The 17,766-nt window shown below is 45.0% G+C and overlaps 1 protein-coding gene across 8 annotated transcripts in view; it reads left to right on the top strand.

Moving 5' to 3' along the window:
- Positions 1-17,766, top strand: part of TPK1 (thiamin pyrophosphokinase 1) — a 448,492-nt gene that overhangs the window by 222,513 nt on the left and 208,213 nt on the right. The window lies entirely within an intron of this gene.

Here is a 17,766-nt window from a genome sequence, read left to right on the forward strand (position 1 = left end):
CTATGTTTTCTCCAAGATTACACCTCTCACCTCTGTGGGAGAATCTGCAGGGCACAAATTGGGCTCTTTAGCCACCTAAAAATCAACCAATGAACCCTTTGTGCAGACATCATCCTCATATCAAGGGATAGCCGATGAAGAATATATGTTCTATTTCTGTAAGTTCTATTTAAAAACCTTTACCATCTGGGATAGTTCAGTTTACTGCGGTATTTATGGTAGTTCCCTTTCTATGCATGGTTAATAGTATGTGTGCTACATGGTAAAGGTAAATTCCATGTTTTGGCAAACCCCTAGTGTTTTTGTGGTATCCACTGCAGTTTCAATTTGTGATTACCATTTCTATGGTAGATTATATAATAAGCAGAAAGAAACTTTACTTCAAGATTGTCAAATACTATAAAATCAAATGAACTCCATAAAACATGATACAACCTATCTCTCCTCAACTACATTGCCTGGCTTAACATTTACCTATTATAAACCAAATTCCAAAGTTCCTACTCACAGGCAGATACTCAGCTGTTATGCATTGTCACAGCTGCATTCACTTTGAAAGAGCTTTCACAATTTACACTGCCTGAGGATCAGCCCTTCAGTCCATACTTGAACAAAATTCACTGTGCAGTCCATGGGACATTAGGATTTGGTCCTGTGATTCTTATCTACTTATCTAAACTAATTCCCTTTCCCCTTATAACATTAGACTCTGTGACTAACTGACTACTACGTACATTTTCAGGTATCTCTTCAGTCTCAAATATAATGTTTAGATATTTCTTTTGCATGCTTTGTGTGCAATGCTGTTGTAGCTATGTTGGTCCTAGGATATTAGAGAGACAAGGTGGGTGAGGTAATATCTTTTACTGGCCCAATTTCTGTTGGTGAGAGAGAAGAGGTTGGTTCAGTAAAATATATTACCTTATCCCCCCATCCCCTTGTCCCTTTCACATGCTTTGGTATTTAGGCAGTGGAAATTTTAGAAGTACTTTACTTTTCTGCAGAGAATATTTAGTAGCTGTATTGACTGCTAGGCAAGACGGAATCTGTGCCTGCAAACAGAGCAAAAGCAATACATTAGCAAGACTGACTTCTCTTCTTATATTCAGTTGTCACAGTCTCTGGGAAAGAAGGCAGCCCATTAGTGAGCAGCATGGACTTGCCACTGGCTGTGTTTATTGGAGTTTATTTGTTACATCTCAGTTTGTTCACAAAGAAACAGGATCAAGAGGAAGGAAAAAAAAATCAAACAAAAACAAACCCACAGCAAGTCATTGTCAACTAAACAGCTTTTTCTGTTGATTAAGGTGCAGCGCGTAGGCATGAACCTGAGTGTTTGCTTCAGTGGCTTCAACATCTTACAGGAATAAACTGCTACAGAGGGCCGATTTTGTTCCATTGGATGCCCACAGTGTCGTCCATCCTGTCTTTCTCCAGCAGCACTAGAAAAAAAGAAGAAATACTTTGTATATGAAAATATTCTAAATTTAATAAATCAGACTGGAGGAAACCTAAAGATAGAGTTGTTTACTTCAGTGGAACGGAGCGTTGCTCAGTTTGGTATTTTATTTTGTGTTTTCCATGGGAGAGGTAGGGATGAGAAACTCTTGCATTCTTTTCTGAAGTTTAACTAGAGTTTGATCAGAGAAGTCAAAGTGCAGCTATTTTCAGAAAAAAGATTATTTAAAATACTACCGTGTTCCTCAGGAGCCCAGCTCCACATGTGTGTTCAAATTCACATCTGCTAGCTTTTACTGACTAAAATAATTTTTTGGTACTCTTTACTCCGGTTAACCCTGCAGAGCCCATACAGCTCTGTGAGAATAAGGGAGATTTGTTTGTTCATTAACAGAATTGTTAAGTGACTTCCACCTTTAGAATCCTTACTAATGGTGATTGATGCTCAGGCCCAAAAAGACACAGACCAACAAAAAGACTCAGACCAAGTGCATATCAGTTTTAACACTTTTCTACCTATTAAAATGTAGTTGTTGCTAGGAGTTTCTCAGTGCATTGGGTGCAGGCTGTCTACACTGCTTTGGATAGTATATAGAGAATTTTTAGAAAAATTTTCTAGCAATAGTCTTAGAATCATAGACTCATAAAAGATTAGGGTTGGACGGAACTTCAGGAGGTCATCTAGTCCAACTTCCTGCTCAAAGCAGGACCAGCCCCAACTAAATCATCCCAGCCAGGGCTTTGTCAAACCAGGCCTTATAAAGGTCCAAGGGTGGGGGGATGTGATCAGTTTCCACACTGATCAGGGAACTCTTGCTATACCATACTAGCAAAACTGGTACTTAAATAGGTGGTTTCAGCTTTAATAAGGACAGTGGTTTGTTTATTTAGATTAATAATAATTTTAATATTTAGAATAATAATTAAAAAGATGCCTATCCGAAGTTTAAGATGCCTTAACACAAAATCCCAGCAGCATTAAAGTAATCATTTCAACCAGAACTCAGCTACAGAAACTTCTCTTCGACTCTTTGTTGTTGTAGGAAAACCACTCTCAGCGCTCTCCAAAACATCTCACAAATAGTTGTCTTTTGCAGCAGGGCTAGAAGGGTCACCAATCTGGGCTATTTCAGGTCAAGTTAGGGAGGAGATTCTAGGGTCCTGGAGCCTTCCAGAGAACAGCTAGCCCCTCTCATTTATAGCTCAGGTGCCCCTGCTGTTCACAGCTGCGACAGTATGGCCTGGGAAGTTAAGGATGCACAGCAACTCTGTGACGATTTTATTACCTGATTTTTCAGAAGGACACCCCCAGTTTCCATCGAAGCCAATGGAATCTGCAGGTGCTCTGCATCTTTGAAAGTCAAGATATTGGTTCTGAAATCTTGGAGTAGCATTTTATTTTATATATTGCATAACTCATCTGTAAATGGAGAACCATTTCAAACATTAGCAAAAATGTTTAAAATAAACCCAGTAGTTCTACTTATCATTAACATTTCTTCTTATCACTAAGGGGTAGGTTTTCAGAACAGAGAATTTCACTGCATGATTTTTATTAATGATAATGGAAGTTGCTTGGCTGTCCCTGTGCAGAAAATTTCCCCCGATGTATGCTTTGGGTAGTAGTTAGAGATGATGATGATCTGTTCTACAATTTATTTCAAGTATTACATTTTTATTATTTGCAAGGTGGCACACTCCATTAGAGGCAAGCATAAATGCATACATTATTGAAGTGATATCCTCACACAATTTTATATTTTTCCTTAAATCATAGCATTTCCAAATAAAATAATACTTTAATGTTCTTGAATTTTAAGGATTTTCTAAAGGAATTGATAAGTTCATCCTCAATACTGCCAAATATTAGGAAATAGCTTAACACAGATATTCTTAGGCTGTGGTATATGCTCCCATTGGTGGTCCATGCAGCACTTTCTAATTGTCCACAGTAGGCTGGCTGGTCATGTGGGTCCTGATTCAGCAAAGCAATTATGAATGTGCTGAAGTGCTTTGCTTCAATTGGGGCCATGATGCTCTCGTCCTCATTTCTAGCTGCTAAACCTCACTACAAGAAGCTAAAAGTACACTAAATAATTTTGAAATATTTTTTTTCTATGTAAGGAGTTGTTTGTAGCTGTCATTAGGTATTAGTAAACTCTTGGAGGAAGGGATAATCTTTTTGTTTGGTTTGTACAGCACCTAGCACAATTGGGTCCTGGTCCATGACTAGGACTCCCACATGCTACTGCAATACAGATAGTAATAAGGGAAGTTTTGTGATTGCAAATGAAAGGGGAAAGGTGGACTATGGGATCATGAATAGAAGGGGAAGTGTCCACAATCTCTGTTTTAAGATGTGGTTCACACTATGGAAGATTCTAGAGAACTCATGCTTTAATTCTGCTAAAAATCATTCTCTGCAGGACTTGACAGATCATTAATTGTATCTGGAGTCTGTTAACCTTGGGTGACTAGTTCAAATGCAGATGAAGGTGCTGTGACTGCAAGTTGCTATCATCTAATAGTTTTTTGGGTGATGTGTTTGAAATTAGTTAGTTGTGTCAGCCCCTAGTGACCAGTTTCCATGTGTCAGACATCACTCTTACAAGTGGCAGTCTTGTGCATAATCTCAGTAGAGAGTTGATAGATTGAATGGGTATAGAAACTGCATGTATTCTGTAACCACAAGAAGATCGGCAGAACAAGGTGGAGGTGTAATAGTGGGACAATTAAAGAAAAAAATACGCTCCTGCTGTACCTGTTTTTAGGATGAACAGGAGATGTCAGGGCCCACAGCTGTCATACTGCATCCTTCTAGAAGTGCGAAATTCACTGACCCCCACCCCTGCTAAAAGCCAACCCTCATCCCTAATAGTGAAACTCACAACAGAGCAGACAAAGAGCCCACCTTAAGCCCTTTGTGTTGCTTAAGTGGAAATACAGGCTGGCTGCCTGGAGGTGTTTGTTGTGTTGTAATTGAAGTCAAGCTGTACTGTATTCTGTCTTTAAATGTTCATGTCGCTAGTGTTAACATTTGTTTAAAAAAGGTTCATTGCACATCATTATATGCTAAAGGAACTACATCACAAGAAAAATCAATAGTAGGAAATTGAATTAATGATACAACAGAGCAGTTATGCCAGAGTAATTTATTTAAGGAAATATCACTGTATTTTATTATAAAATGACTTCTAAAGTGATTTTTTTAAATGTAAAAAGGAATGTTTGACTCTTTATGGTGAAGTTTGAAAGTGAGTTAATAAAGGACCCGGTCCCAGTTCTGCAAACACTTCAGACCCAGCATCATGACACTCGCTAGCTTTTTGAAGCTGTGTGTGTCCTGAGAGATGGGCTTTGTCTTTTGATCATCTGTTACCTGATGCCAAGATCAAAGGCCCGAGCTCTATAGAGGAAAGACTGAATTATTCATGGGTGTTCTGGTTCTGAATCTGAAATAGTTACAAACTTTTAACTACAGAGAAAACCCAGTTCTGGGTTTTGGAGGACTGACACCTACAAGACCTGAGGTTGGAGTTGGGGTGACCTCTGGTAAGCTTTTTAGCATTCATGAAAGTTCTTTTATGGTTTAAATATGTTCTTCCTGTAATGCTTTAACCTTAAGAATAAATGTGCTTGCTTTTAGAGAGCTGTGTCATAACTTGCGACCGCTGGCAATTACAGCTGTTCATAGCCTTTGGAGAGAAAGCAAAGTGGGGATGCTTGCCTCCTTAGGTAGTCTGACTTGCTGGGAATATCACAGTGTAGACAGGGAACTAAATTGCTCCTGGCAGTAAGCTCTATGTCCAGTAGTAAGTGTTTGCAGGATTGCAGCCACAGTTTGTACTTATTTAGCAAAGGATCTTTTAACTGAAAACAACAGATATTTGTTTTGTGGCCAATATTTTTCAGTAAAAGCCTGGTTAACCAAACTTTGATTACATCCCCATAGATCTTAAATGCAGGCTAGTTTACTCAAATTCAGTTTCTCCACTGCTTTCTCGCCTGGGACCCTGGGTTGACCAGCCAGTACCCCTTTCATCCTGTGTGGAAGTTTTGGGATATCCCATGAAACTTTCTGATAAGTTGTGTTGTACTCCCTTGTTCAACTAATTACAATTTTCAATGTAAAAAAATCAGGTATATGATTTTCTGTTTGCAAAAGTCACATTGGAAATTAAAAAGCAAGCATAGCTAGAGAACTAGGAAAGTATTCTTGCTTTTTCTAAATCACTAGCTCAAAGCAAGACTGATTTTCAGTTGGTGGGGTTTAGATATTAACACCAGAGTCAGCATAGTAACTGTGCCCTGTATGGTTCTAAAACAGTTTCAAATATAGAGAAAGGAGGATCTATACATGGGTCAAGGTTCGGGAGGCCCAGCCTCATGGACGATCTTTGTCATCCTGGCTAGAATATCTGGATAATGTTGCACCTGTTTACACTAGACCGATTGTGATCTCACTTATACCAGTTTTACGCTGGTGTAATGCCATTGAGTTTAATGGAAAGACCCCACCTCCTGATAACACCAGTGTGAGTGAGAGGAGAATCAGGCCAATTGTTACTGTAGATATTAGTTAATGACTAAATACAACAAAGGGGTAATAAGGCTGTTAAAATAGTAGTTGTTAAATGCAGCAGATTGTAACCTCTTGAGTGCTCAAAAATGAAAATTTCTGTAGTGGGATGGAGGGGGATAACAGACATTTCTTGATTTTACAGGCAAATTAATTCTCTTTCCTAATAAAGGGTATGTCTTAAAAATGCCACTGAAAAAATAATTTATTGCTGCACATAAATAATTATATTACTGTGTAAAGAAACAATTATTCAGACTGTAGAGAAAAGTAGTGGATCAAGAAATTGCAATATATTTAGGCTTGGTAGAATTTAATTTTTTTATATGTAAGTTTGACAAATAATAGCAATTTTTAAAGTATTTTTTCTGTTTTTATTGATTTACATTTACATGCACAAAGCTTTAAAAAATTTTTTAATTAATTTAAATTTTCACAATTGTGGGACATTATAGGGGAGGGTCAGACAGTGGAGGGCTCAGACAATAATTATTTTATGACAGTAGTCATTGAGATTCAAAAAGATAAAGTTCTAAAACATAAATTGACAACATATATCAAAATATTCAAAGTAAATAGCCTTAAATCAAACTCTAGTAAGTTTTCAATCAGCATTTTTCTTACTTTGCCTATCCGTAAATTATGATTTTTACTGATGGAAACATTTTTCGTTGGGTTGTGTGTGTCAGATGAAATAGACGTTTAATATTTATCAATTAAAATGTAGCCTTTCAAGCCTAAATATATTCCTGAAACAACACATTACTTTAAGCCACACTTGCTAACAATTACTGAACCTTGAGCATTTATACCCTCCTTGTTAAATATTTTTTGTACATACCCTCATGTCGTACACACTGTGAGATAGTGAGGGCAGAGGACAGTAGGAGAGTACTGGAAGGGAGGTATGTGAGCCCAAGAATGCTCAGGGCTCTCTTCCCTGCGGATTAACTAAGTGCCATTAGGGGCAATTAGGGGCAGCTGGGGCCAATGAAGGACCAGCCAGGAGCCTCGTAAAAGCCCTCTGCCTCTAACAGTCAGGGCACAAGCAGGAGGAGTAGGAGTGCTGTGCTGTGCTGTGCTGTGCTGTGGAGCGGAGCGGAGCGGAGCGGAGCGGAATGCTGATTTAAAGTGGAGGAGCAGAACAGAGTACAGAGGCCTGTGGACAATTGAAGGTATCCGGCTCAAGGAGCCAGAAGGAGGGGGAAAATCAGCCCAGGGGAAGACAGTGCAGCTGGGAAAACGATGCCAGCAGCACATAGCTGCTTCTCATAGGGCCCCTGGGCTGGGACCCGGAGGAGCGGGTGGGCCCGGGTCCCTACCCCCCTCCTTAGGGAAGCCGGGGTGACTGGACACGCCCTGGCCCACTAGAGACAATAGAAGCGTGGGACCCACTAGAGGGGAGCTGACGGCTGCCACACGTGGTGTCAGGAGTGGGATCCTCACGCGGTGGATTTAAATCAGGGCAGTCCTGACCCACCCCACCCCCCAAGATGGAGGATGTGGTCAAAGCCCTGGTACAGGACACAGCCGCCCAGCAAGAAGCTACCCGGGTCCAGGCAGCTGCCCAGCAGGAAGCTGTATGGGTACAGCAAGAGACCAACCGCCTGCTGATGAACCAGGCTGCCCAGGACCGAGCCCTACTTCAGGAGGTGGTAGGCCAGTTGAAAGTCCTGGTGGGGCAAGGTGGCGGCCAGGAGGGGGCACGGACTATACGGGCCAGCCACTATTTACAAAAGATGACCCGGGAGGACGATGTAGAAGCCTACCTCCTGGCATTTGAAAGAACAGCCCAGCGGGAGGCCTGGCCCCGGGATCAATGGGCCAGTATCCTAGCCCCGTTCCTGGGAGGAGAGGCCCAGAAGGCCTATTATGATATGGCAGCAGAAGCTGCTGCGGACTACCTTCAGCTAAAGGCTGAAATCCTGGCCAGGGCCGGAGTGACAGTAGCAGTACGGGCCCAGCGGTTTCATGAATGGAGATACAGGGAAGACAGGGCCCCCTGGTCGCAGCTGTTTGACCTAATCCACCTGACCCGGAAGTGGCTGCGCCCTGAGGCTCTCAGCGCCGAGAGGATGTTAGAACTCTTGGTGATGGACCAGTATATGCGGGGGTTACCATCGAACCTCCGAACCTGGGTTGGCCAGAACGACCCCGCTACCTACGACGAGTTGGTCGCCCTGGTGGAGAGGCAGCTGGCTGCCCGAGAACTGTCTCCGACCCCCGGGGAGAAGGCCCGGCAGGCACGAAGGCCAGTCCTCAACCCCGGCCCCAGGACTATCAGGAGGCCCAGGGGAACAGGGACCAGACACCAAGACCCTGAGGAACGGCCCGAGGACAGGAAGGGACCTGGGAGTTCGGGGGGTGAAGGTCGTGGGGCCCAACCAAACAGCCCACGGCAGAGGGGGGCCGCTGGCCCGAGATACCGGTGCTATGAATGCGGGGAACTGGATCACATAGCAGCCCAGTGCCCCAACCGGGAGGAGCCCATGCAGTTCAATCTGGGGAGTCGTGGGGAGTGTTGTGGCCTCATTGGCGCAGTAGGGGTTGCGATGGCCCCCAATGGATATGTGAGGCCTGTAAAAATGAATGGCATCACAACCATGGCCCTGATAGATTCAGGGAGCGCAGTCACACTGGTCTCCGGAAAATTGGTGGGACGAGACCAGCTGACGCGGGCGAAGCACACAGGGGTAACCTGTGTACATGGGACGATAAGTTTCTACCCCTCAATCCCAGTACTAATTGAAATCCAGGGAAAGGCCACCCGGGTAACGGCAGGGGTTGTCCCTAGGCTTCCCTACCCGGTCTTGGTTGGCCGGGATTTTCCTGGGTTTGAGGACCTACTCCCCCCTGTAGAGGCCACGGCGGTCGGCGAACCCCAGACTGAGACACAGGCAACCAATGCTGCCCCTGTTTTTGCCGAATTTGCCCAGGAGGATACCGGAAGTCCAAGAGGGAAAGGAGGGCGGACAAAAGGTTGGGAACCCGTATACTGGCTGGGAGCCAGAAAGCGGCCCTGGTTAATACGCGAAGCCGTTCGGGAAGCCAGGAGGCCACTCAAGCTAGTGAGGACCCAGGGGCGGTCCCCAGTACTAGTGGAGGCATCCCTGGGGGTGAAGGCGAGGTTGAGCCCCTAGAGGTAGGGCGGTTGGGACCCCTACGGGGGAGATTTGGACAGGACCAGGCCCAGGACCCGTTATACCTGAATGTGAGGGAGGAGGTAGCAGAGATTGATGGCGTTCCCGTGGAGGGGAAGACCAAGGGCCCAGGACCCTATTACGTCCTGAAGCGTGACCTGCTGTACCGTGTGGCCCCAATACGCGGGGAGGAAGTGGAGCAACTCTTGGTGCCCCGGAAGCATGTGGGGCCGTTCTAGAGTTGGCCCACAGCCACTTATTCGGAGGACACCTGGGAGCAGATAAGACCCTGGACCGAATCCTAAGGAGATTTTACTGGCCAGGGATACGGGCGGAGGTTCAACGCTTCTGCGCCTCCTGCCCAGAGTGTCAGCTGCACAGCCCTCGACCCCACTTGAGGGCCCCCTTAATGCCCTTGCCAGTTATTGAGGTTCCGTTCGAGAGGATAGCTATGGACCTGGTGGGGCCACTGGAGCGGTCATCGCGGGGCCATCGAAGTGTTCTAGTCATTCTGGACTACGCCACGCGGTACCCTGAGGCCATTCCACTAAGAAACCCCACGTCCAAGGCAATCGTGAAGGAACTGCTCCAGGTCTTCGCCAGAGTGGGCATCCCTAAAGAAATCCTGATGGACCAAGGGACTCCCTTCATGTCCAAGCTAATGAAGGACCTATGCACCCTGCTCCGTATCCAGGCCCTGCGGACCTCAGTGTACCATCCACAAACGGATGGTCTAGTTGAGAGGTTCAATCGCACCCTCAAGAGCATGGTACGAAAGGTGGTGGCACAAGACGGGAAGGATTGGGACACCTTGCTACCATACTTGATGTTTGCAATACGGGAGGTCCCCCAGGCGTCCACTGGATTCTCCCCATTCGAGCTATTATACGGCCGCCATCCGCGGGGTATATTAGACATTGCCAAAGAGGATTGGGAGGAACAGCTTAACCCAGGGAAGAATGTAATTGAGCATGTAGCTCAGATGCGGGAACGGATAGCCCGGGTGACCCCCCATAGTGCGGGAACACCTGGAGAAAGCCCAGGAGGCCCAGCGGACCTACTACAACCGACGGGCAAAGGCCCGGAGATTTCATCCTGGAGAGCGAGTGATTGTGCTGGTGCCAATGGCGGAGAGCAAGCTCCTGGCCAGTTGGCAGGGACCATACGAGGTCGTGGAAGCTGTCGGGGAGGTAAATTATAAGGTGAGGCAACCGGACCGCCGAAGGCCGATACAACTGTATCACGTAAACTTGCTGAATCCCTGGCGAGACCGGGAGGCCTACCTGGTTACCCGAGAGGCACCCCCCAAGTCGGGCGTTCCACAAGGGGAGGTGGGAATATCCCCCGAGCTAACCCCAGAGCAACGGACAGAGGTCATCGACATGATCCAACGGAACCAGGATGTGTTCTCTAAACGGCCTGGACGTACGGCGGTGGTCAAACACCACATCGTCACTACCCCTGGCATGCGGGTGACGATAAAGCCATACCGGATACCCGAGGCCAAAAGGGAAGAAATTCGAACTGAAGTGAGGAGGATGCTGGAACTTGGGGTTATCGAGGAGTCCCACAGCCAGTGGTCCAGCCCGATTGTCCTGGTCCCAAAGCCCGACGGAACCCTGAGATTCTGCAACGACTTCAGGAAGTTAAACGAGATCTCGAAGTTCGATGCCTACCTAATTCCACGCATCGATGAGCTAGTGGACCAGTTGGGCAAGGCTCGATATCTGACCACCCCTGGACTTGACCAAGGGCTATTGGCAGATCCCCCTCGCTGAGGATGCCAAGGAAAAGACTGCCTTCTCCACGCCCGATGGCCTGTTCCAGTATGTCGTCCTCCCCTTTGGTCTCCATGGCGCTCCCGCGACGTTCCAAAGGCTGATGGACAAATTACTGAGACCCCACGCCCAGTATGCTGCGGCCTATCTTGATGACGTGGTCATCCATAGCCCTGACTGGGAGACGCACCTGGGGAGAGTAGAGGTGGTGCTAGACACCCTCCGTCGCGCTGGCCGCACCGCAAACCCTCTCAAGTGTGCAATAGGGCTGGCCGAGGCCAAATATCTGAGGTATGTGGTAGGAAGAGGCCTGGTCAAACCCCAGTGGGACAAAATAGAGGCCATCCAGGCCTGGCCCCGTCCAGTCCGCAAGAAACAGGTCAGGGCGTTCTTAGGAATAGTTGGGTACTATAGGAGATTTATCCCCCACTTTGCCACTAGGGCAGGGCCTTTGACTGACCTGATAAGAGCACGGGGCCCAGATATGGTGAAGTGGACCACGAAGGCTGAGGAAGCATTTGCTGATTTGAGGACTGCTCTTTGTAGTCGCCCAGTGCTCATAACCCCAGATTTCGGGAGAGAGTTCATCCTCCAAACTGATGCGTCAGAGACAGGACTAGGGGCTGTCCTCTCCCAGATGATAGCTGAAGAGGAGCACCCAGTCCTATATCTCAGCCAGAAACTCCTCCCCAGAGAGCAGAGGTATGCGGTGGTTGAAAAAGAGTGCCTGGCAGTTAAATGGGCCATGGAAACCCTCCGCTACTATCTACTCGGGAGGAAGTTCACTCTGGTGACAGACCATGCCCCACTCCGGTGGATGCACATTAACAAAGAGAAGAATGCCAGAGTGACCAGATGGTTCCTCTCCCTACAGCCTTTCCACTTTCAGATACGGCATAGGGCCGGCAACCTCCATGGCAATGCTGACGCCCTGTCACGCCAGCACTGCCTCGCGTCCCAGGTAGCCCAACCCCGTGGTGTTGAGCAGGGGGGGAGGATGTGTGAGATAGTGAGGGCAGAGGACAGTAGGAGAGTACTGGAAGGGAGGTATGTGAGCCCAAGAATGCTCAGGGCTCTCTTCCCTGCGGATTAACTAAGTGCCATTAGGGGCAATTAGGGGCAGCTGGGGCCAATGAAGGACCAGCCAGGAGCTTCATAAAAGCCCTCCGCCCCTAACAGTCAGGGCACAAGCGGGAGGAGTAGGAGTGCTGTGCTGTGCTGTGCTGTGCTGTGCTGTGCTGTGCTGTGCTGTGCTGTGCTGTGCTGTGCTGTGCTGTGCTGTGCTGTGGAGCGGAGCGCTGATTTAAAGTGGAGGAGCAGAACAGAGTACAGAGTCCTGTGGACAATTGAAGGTATCCAGCTCAAGGAGCCAGAAGGAGGGGGAAAATCAGCCCAGGGGAAGACAGTGCAGCTGGGAAAACGGTGCCAGCAGCACATAGCTGCTTCTCATAGGGCCCCTGGGCTGGGACCCGGAGGAGCGGGTGGGCCCGGGTCCCTACCCCCCTCCTTAGGGAAGCCGGGGTGACTGGACACGCCCTGGCCCACTAGAGACAATAGAAGCGTGGGACCCACTAGAGGGGAGCTGACAGCTGCCACAACACATAGTAGTAGGCATGACAATGATCACTGCATTCATCTAGTGGTATATCAAATAACGTCATCATAGTGTATCAAAGACAGTTGTATATTCTGTCTCTGGAGCACTGTGCACTGTATCTTCTTCCTTTTTATTCTGTTGTTGGAAAACAAATAATCAAACTAAAAGCAGACAAGCACAATCCACTGTTTAACAGTGTGTTCCAAAATTACCTTAATATTGCTTGGTTTTTTTCTGTTATTGGATGTGCCTCCGTGACTCCCCTTTTTATCTTTCAGTTAATACTTTCTTTCCAAAAATGAAATACCCCAGGGCAATTCCACATAGACTCATAGACCTTAAGGCCAGGATGGACAATCACGATCATCTAATCTAACCTCTTGCATATCTCAGGCCACAGAACCTCAGCATCTACTACAGTAATAGGCTCATAACTTCTTGCTGAGTTACTGAAGTCCTCAAGTCTTGATTTCAAAACCTTCAAGTTAAAGAGAATCTACCATTTACACTGATTCAAACCAGCAATTGGCCTGTGCTGCAGAGGAAGGTGAAAAAGCCCCCTGGCTCTCTTCCACTCTGGCTTGGAGAAATATTCTTTCCCAACCTGAAATATGGCAGTCAGTTGTACCCTGAACATGTAGGCAGAAACCACCAGACAAACACCTAGGAAAGATTTCTCTGTAGTGTCATTGTGTCTCGTTCAATCTTTTCCAAAGGGGGAAAAAGAGTTTGGGCTAAATCCTGTTCACTATACTAAGGTGATAAGTTTCATTACAGCAATGAGACTGGTCGCTTTAGTGAGGAAAACAGAATTTTGACCCAAAATTGGCTTCTTTTTATTAGTTTGCCTAAGCAACAAACTACACGCAAGCTAACCTCTGAATACTCAACTGGATTATTTCATGTCATCCATTAGGTATGCAGTACAAGTGGAGAACAAGTGGTGCCACTTTAGGCACCTAAATCCCAGAATCGTGCTCTGTTGGGATTCACAGCACCCTTGCTCAACTGCCTGCAAACCCTGTAAGCACCTGAACTCATTCAGCACGGCATTTTTTTTTTTTGCAGTAAATGATCCTAGGTGCCTACATTTCTGCTTCTGAGCATGCATACTGAAGCCCCACACCGGGCATCTTGATGCCTGTGCCCTATAGCAATGCCCAAATGGGGAGAACACAGGTGTTCCTCTGCCTAATTTGTCTGCAGAGCCTGATCAGGAAATGGGAGGAGGGAGGAGCTCCCTCCTAACTTTTAGCCCTGTGGTTAGAGTGTTTATCTTGGGCTATGGGATGTTTAGTGATGGGACCTCCTCAGTCTCTCTTGTTGAAGCTGCTGCAGTGTGGATAAATAATTAAAGAGCAAGTAGAAGAGGGGGCCTGGATTTTGGATCTCCTCCTCCTAAAGGAGTGCTCTAACCACCAGGCTAGAGAGAGGTTCTCATGCTTGTTTTCTCAGGCCCAATGGTTCTTTGGTTATTTAATCACAGTTGAACACTTTCCACAGGAAAGCCTGGGAGTGCCCCACAGTTGGCTATCCTATAGCCCAGTGGCTAAAGCACACACCTGAGATGTAGCAGCTCCCTGTTCAAATACCTTCTCCCACAGAGGGGGACTTGAGCTAGCAGTCTCCCACATCCCAGGTGAGTACCCTAACCACTGGGCTAAAACTTAGGAGGGAGCTCCTGCTCTTTGCTAAAACATTATAGGTGCCTGACCCCATTAGTGGGTCTACAGCTGAGACAACCAGGCAGAGGGATTTGCACTCCTGCAAGCCAGATATAGAGGTCTATTTCTGAGAGAGGGAGTGGGGCTTAGCATCTCCCATTGGCTACCTTAGGCAAGGAGCCACCCTAGGGTTCTGGCTTTTTTGTGGATCCCATTCTAAGGTGCCTATCTCTCCCCATTGATGGTATAGGAAGCCTAGGTACCTAACCCAGGCTTTGTGAATCCCAGTAATTACGTAGACACTTAAAAGTTAGGTGTGGTGATGCCTAGTTAAGTTTCTTTGTGAATCTAACCCCCATGGTGTGTCTTCTGTATCCTTCAAGAATGCTTTACCCTTTCAAAGTTTTTCCTTGTTTGTTTTTGTTTGTTTGGGGGGCAGAGAGAGAAGAAAGGAGAAATTGCAGTAACCTTGTGGTTGAGCGTACAGGTCTCTTGGCGACCCCTGTGTGTGTGTGTGTGGGGGGGGGGTTCTGAAGCCTTGTTCTATTCCAGACCCCTGTGGTGTTTTTAGGTGGAGGCAGTGGCCTGGGATTTTGGGGGTTAGTTTTCAGCCAGGGTTCACAGGCCTCTCAGGAAGTCATGCCTATCTTTAGTTAGGTGCGAGTTAGGTGACGCTAAACCCATTTGAAGCCAACATTTTAAAATGGGAAATATTTCTCCTAGAGAGGGAGAGACCTATGTAGGGATTGTATTGATCAGAAGCCACAGCAGGGTGCTCTAGGGACACAGCAAAACTACTTGTTATGGTTTGTACTTGTTTCTTGAGTTTACTGCTTGTAAAATTTCATGGATGGAAATTTAGCTAGCCACTGTTGCTAACTTGGTTTCAATTTGGGTTAAGCCAGAATTTCCATGGTAAATAGTTACCTGGAGAGGACGTGCTTTGTTTCAATTTCTCTTGTAATTCTGCCCCTAGCCCATTAATGTGTGTCTTGAAACATCTATTTAGGGGAGGAAATGTTTAATGGTTAGAAAAACACTGCAGCTAGTAATTAGTGTAGGGGATTAAAGCATAAGAAAATAGGTGATCATAGATGTCAGTCTTGCCCCCATTAAGATCTCTGGACTATGTGCAGTATTTGAGCAAGATTAATTATAAAACAGCTAATGGTCTATGAAGTTCATAGAAGTAAATGTGACATATATGACACTCACTCACCATAACTGTTTTTCCTTGTTAGGTAGGGTAAAGGGCAGGAATTGTTTTGTGGGGGCATCATTTTAACATCCTGAGTAAACTTAGTTTTAATAGCATCCCTTGCATTAGCAAATAGGAAAGCACGGAAAAGAACAAAGGGTAGGAGTTCACCTTTGAAGTTTCTCAGGCTTCTGAGATCTTCTAATTAGCACACCTAGATTCAATAGTAAACTAACTTTCTTAGCAGCCTTATTGAACATTTGCTGTTTGTCTGAATAAGACAAACCCAGGAGTCCAATCCTATTTCTACTTAAGTGAATGAGCCTGATTCTCTTCTCATTTACACTGGTGTTGAAGTCAGTAGAGCTACTCTGATGAAAATGAGAGGATTAGGTGTAATGAGTTTTGTTATTGACTTCAGTGGAAGCAGACACAGTCCCTAAGATGTGGAGTGTCCTATTAAAGTGTTCAGAAGTCTTGAGTAAAACAAGACCTCATAGGGGACTGCCATTTTCCCTGAGAACAGGTTGGGACTTGGTGGCCGTTTTGAAAGAGGGTAGTTCTATGTGGAATGCTCTGTAGAAGAGTATTTCTGGTCAACTCCTGCTGCAAAAGTAACTTTCAGTTATGAAGAGCAATGATGGTGAATGACTATTAAGTCTTTATAGAAAAAAAAATCTAATATAGCCAGTGCAGAAGATTTTAATGAACTTTAATAATTCAGGATGTTTAAAGAGTTTGTGGTGTTCTGTTAAAATCAAGTGTGAGAAAATTATCCTGATGTGGTGTTAAATTTCTTTGAGGATCTTTTAAAATTAATGTAAAAAGTCATAAACCATAAAATTATTTGTAAATCCTCTGAAAAATCAGGCTGACCTCAGAATAAATTACAAAATGGCCCAGTCCCTACTTAATTTCAAAACTAACCTCAGCCTTCTCTATGGAACAGTAACTAGCACTTCCGTAATACAATCATTCCTTTTCATTTCTCTTTCCTATCGAAGCTCAAATTTACAAGATTTTAGAGATGTGGAAAACTAATTTTTCAAAACACTTTAATGATACTTTGAATAGCACAGTTTCATTATACATTTGAAAACGATAGTGGAGTTTACAAATCTGTTTGATGCACTTATATTGGGGGAGTAACCAACCCAAGTAAGGTAAAATAAATACACTAAAATCTCAATTCCTATGTTGATTACAGCAAAACAATGAGACTTTAGGAGAGATGCTTTTAGGAATTTAAATGATATTCTTACAGATCTTAAACATTTTTTTAAGAAAGAATGTTTCCAAAACCTTAGGCATCATTAATTTTTAGGAGTACTTATCACTCGTAAGTTTAAAAAAAAAAAGAGGGGCGAAGAGGGAGTGAGACATAATAAAATAGAACACCAATAATAGCTTTAAAAAACAAACCATCTTAAGCCATTAGAGCAGTTGCCCAATATTAATACAACGTGTACTCTTCTCCATCGATATTTAAAGAAAAAATCAACCCTGCATCTCATGCAGTGCGTCTGAGCACAGCACAGAAGGATGATTAACCAAACTTTCTTTATCCAGTGTATTTCTAGTGTACTAAAGCATTAGGAGAATGAAAACCAAATGAAATGGATTTTCATATAGGCTTTTGTTTGTTTGTTTGTTTGATTGGCTAGTTTTTTAAATGTGTGTTGGTGCAATGTATGGAACAGATCCCTGAGTGCTAAATTGGACAACAAATTATCTTTAGTGACTGCCAGTCCACAAAAGCTGAAGGTGCAGAGGGCTAATTCAGATCCCTTGGGGGAGATTTAAAACTTTTTCTCTGTGTGGTGCTTACCATAGAAGCTCACACATAGGCCTTTTGTGTTGGCCCCTTTCCCATCAAGTAATCCATTATACTTTCAAGCCAATGTGAGCGGACTTGATATCTGGAATCACCCTACAGACTGCTTCCACTTGGATGTTGGATTCCACTTACTTATAATACCTTGTAATGCATTGATAAAAGAACAAATTTTGCTGGATGTCTGACACCCTGAAACTACTATGGCTGTCAGCTAGGCTGTCAACTATTATAGCTGTCATGACCAGATAGCAAGTGTGAAAAATCGGGATGGGGTGGGGGGTAATAGGAGCCTATATAAGACAAAGCCCCAAATATCAGGACTGTCCGTATACAATTGGGACATCTGGTCACCCTACCATCAGCAGAGGAACAAAATTCTAAGAAACTAGATGGTACACTATAATTAATTGACTTTTAAACTGTTTTGCGAATGGTAATGTATTTAAGTAATAAAAGATATTTAGAGCTAAACTTTCTTAAAATATGCATGCACAACACCTACTGAACCTTATCTG

The sequence above is a fragment of the Emydura macquarii genome, unplaced genomic scaffold (assembly GCF_026122565.2).
Source record: "Emydura macquarii macquarii isolate MOO-44397 ecotype Brisbane River unplaced genomic scaffold, CSIRO-AGI_Emac_v2 contig_1263, whole genome shotgun sequence".
NCBI classification, from domain to species: Eukaryota; Metazoa; Chordata; order Testudines; family Chelidae; genus Emydura; species Emydura macquarii.